The sequence below is a fragment of the Anser brachyrhynchus genome (genome assembly GCF_964034855.1).
Source record: "Anser brachyrhynchus genome assembly, chromosome: 2".
Taxonomy (NCBI): domain Eukaryota; kingdom Metazoa; phylum Chordata; class Aves; order Anseriformes; family Anatidae; genus Anser; species Anser brachyrhynchus.
The window spans coordinates 8,874,817-8,878,624 of NC_137695.1; positions in this window are offsets into that span (position 1 = coordinate 8,874,817).

Consider the following 3,808-nt stretch of genomic DNA (forward strand, 5'->3'; position numbering starts at 1 on the left):
CTTCCTGAATAGCATAAAAGGAATTTCTATTCTTCTTCCCTCTTCTCCTACTTCACAGGTAGATAAGGACACTGCATGCCTACATTCTCTGTATGTTCTGTATGGTAGCAGTCTAGACACCTAGAAGCGTCCTAGTTCCCCCTGTACTCAGCTCTGGTGAGGCCGCACCTCGAGTGCTGTGCTCAGCTTTGGGCCCCTCAGTACAAGAAGGACATCGAGGCCCTGGAGCGTGTCCAGAGAAGGGCTACGAAGCTGGTGAAGGGCCTGGAGCACAAGTCCTGTGAGGAGCGGCTGGGGGAACTGGGGGTGTTTGGTCTGGAGGAGGCTCAGGGGAGACCTCATTGCTCTCTACAGCTACCTGAAAGGAAGGTGTGGGGAGCTGGGGGTCGGCCTCTTCTCGCAGGTAACTGGTGATAGGACTAGAGGGAAGGGCCTCAAGTTGCACCAGGGGAGGTTTAGGTTGGAAATGAGGAGACATTTCTTCTCAGAAAGAGCAGTCAGGCATTGGGACGGGTTGCCCAGGGAGGTGGTGGCGTCACCGTCCCTGGGGGTGTTCAAGGAAAGGTTGGACGTGGTGCTTAGGGACATGGTTTAGTGGTGACATTGGTGGTAGGGGGATGGTAATTCTTCCCTTTAATTATCATCTAAAAATTGTACAGTCATAGAGTCACAGAATGGTTTGGGTTGGCAAAGGACCACCCAGCGCCACCCCCTGCCATGGGCAGGGACCCCTCCCAGCAGCCCAGGCTGCCCCCAGCCCCATCCAGCCTGGCCTTGGGCACTGCCAGGGATGGGGCAGCCACAGCTCCTCTGGGCAGCCTGGGACAGGGCCTCACCACACTCATCATGAGGGATTTCTTCCTAATATCTAATTTTAATCTCACCTCGTTTACCTTAAAGCTGTTACCCCTTGTCGCTACATTACGTGACAGAGTCCCTCCCCGCCTTTCTTTTAGGCCCCCTTTAAGTACTGGAAGGCCTCTATAAGGTGTCCCTGGAGAATAAAACTAATGAACATATTTTTTACTTCTTTATGTATTTAATGAGTCATCTGCCAACAAGTTATTTAATTTCTAGTAATTACACTACTTCTAACAAAAATGAGTAACTCAATTTGCTGCATCATGTGCGCGATCTAGTTTACAATCCATAAGAACAGAAAAGTATTTTGAAAAAGTATGTTACTGAACATGGAAAATATCCCCTGTATTTGCCAAAAAATACATTTTGGATTCTGCTTACAGGTCAGCACGCAGAACTAAGTCAAATCAGTGGGCTGGTCTGCTTGGTTATAGCGAGCCCTAGAACAAAGTGCTCACCTACATCTGCACAAGGACGAGGAGCACAGGGGCACAGTGGCAGGTGGGAACCCAAAGCGAGGAACCAGCGCCTTGCCCAGGGCTGTCCCAGCACAGCAGTCAGCCCCGTCGCCCAGGCGTGACACCCATCACCACGAGCTGGGAACATCTCCCCACATCATCTTTTGGACCAAGGCAGGTTGCTGTTTCGGGGCGGGACACGTGATGGGGTGCAGGGGAAAAGTGGTTTGGGATCGCACAGCACTTATTATAGGATACTTAGGGGAGGAAAGCAAAGGGAGGGGTTTAGGTTCTTTAGGGAGGAGCAAGAGTGGGATTTTTGATTTTTTTTAAAGAGGGGTAAAGGGTTAAAAATGGCTGGGTGCATACAAATAGTGGCTGCCTCATCAGCACAGGCTGTCCTGCCCTCCTATAAAATTCCTAACGCTATTCTGTGTGTGCAGTGTGTATGGAGTGCAGCACCTGGGGTCGGGCCATGGGTTGGAGGGGCCGTGTATCCCTAGTGCAGCAACTGGAGCGCGGACATGCCAGTGTGGGGCCACGAGCAGAGATCAGGCAGGACCAGCCCGTAAATAGGTGAAGTGGCCTGGGAGCAAGGGGGCGAGTGGGTCTCTACGGGCCAGCTGTGGCTGCGAGGGCACCCCTGTACTTCTAGGGGTGAGAGCATAAGGATGGCACCTATAGGACCTAGGAACTCAGGGGCTTGTATGTCTAGATGACAGCAACTGGGGAGACTGGGATAAAGTGGCCAGTTACTGGGCAGACTGAGTGTTTGAGTCCAGCTGCTGGTGGGAGCCACCTTATACGTATGTATATATATATATTTTTTTTTTCTCACTAGTGGACTTGTTTGTGTGAGTGTTCTGAGCTTGTCTGTGGTTTACTATGTGTACACGTACATATACAGTACATATATGCTTCTCTGTCTGTGCCTGCTGGAAATACATCTTCAGCCTGACTACTGGTTGGACCCAGGGGCATGCAGCAGCAGCTGCCATGTCTCTCTTGGATCCATAATGATGTATTTTCCTCTAATTATTCGTTCTCCCCATTCATCTCATCTTCTTTCAGAAGGGTTTGCAGGCTTTCCCTGTCACATCGCTGGACTTGTGCCCGTCACGTAACAGGGGATGCTCAGTCACATGTTGGTGTGCTCGTGTGTCAAGCCAAGCACCTGCTGAATAAATGCAGGTCTGATCACAGCGCGGAGGGGTGAGGCCAGTTCAGGGCAACTTAACCTTTTCAGAGGTGTTTAGCACATGGCAAAAACTTAGTCTACCCAAGAAACACCCACGATTGGACTCTTCATTTTAAGTACAGTCTTTGCTCTGATGCAGCCACGACACTGTAATTCCATGGGAGCAAGCACTCAGAGAGATCAATTAATACGAGCTCATTTCTGGGCTTAGTTACTCTAGTGGATAGACTGAACAGAGACTGTGCACATCGCCGTAGTCCACAATGATCTCAGCAGCACATTATCTGTTCTATAAAAACACCAAGCACAGTATCTAACATGTCTTAACTCTGAGAGGTCTGCACATAGAAGTTTATGGATCGTGTTTTCAGAAAAAGCTGTAAAATGATGTTTCCTTTGCAACCGGCATTGCTTGCACATAGTGAAAGCCCACTGAGTTGACAAGATTTGTGCAATTAGTCTTTGTTTACATAAATGCCTTATTTGTGTGCACAAATGATTCTATGAAAAATTCATATGCACCTACAGTATCATATTTAGGCATAATTGCTTGTGAAGAAAGAAAAAAAAATTTGATTTTTTTCTTGCAGTTAATTAAATTTGGGGCTTAGATTAAATTGTATATTTGTTTTACTCCAGTGAGCAGAAGCTTTTCCCAGCCCTGAGTTAATAATACATACTTATGTGGCAGCAGCTGGCTCTCTAGATGTTACTTTTCCAATAAAATACATCTTCACAAATTACCTTTTTTTTTTTTTCCAGAAAGCCAGTATTAGTTTCAACTTGCCTAGAAAGTTATTGAGAAGCCATGGATGGCAGGCTTCCAGCCTTATCACCATACCGATTCCTTAACATGAAAAAGAATCAGGTTTTATAATCTGAACCAAAATATGCTAAACAGTTAAATAGAGAGCCCTACTTCAGCTTGAAATGTGCGTATTGCCTCTTTCCTTCAGCGGAACTACTTGCAAAGGCAAACAGGATTTATAATTAAAAACTTTCTTCTTATGTGTGCTGCAATGCTGAATCCTAAAAGGCTGATTTGGAACTGATCGTTTCATTTGTGATTTTCTTCTAGTTCCAGAGTAACGCTGAGAATGCCGTGTCACTTGGCTGACAGTTTTCTTTTTTAATGTAATAGTTACAAGATGTTTTGCAAATGCCAAGTAATAAGGCATACCTTTACTATCAGTGTGCGTAAAAGGGTAGGGGAGGGGAATGCTCTTGTTAACACATCTAACATAAGGGCATTTTTTAGTCAGAGGTGAGGCTTAGCATTAAAGGAGGAGAT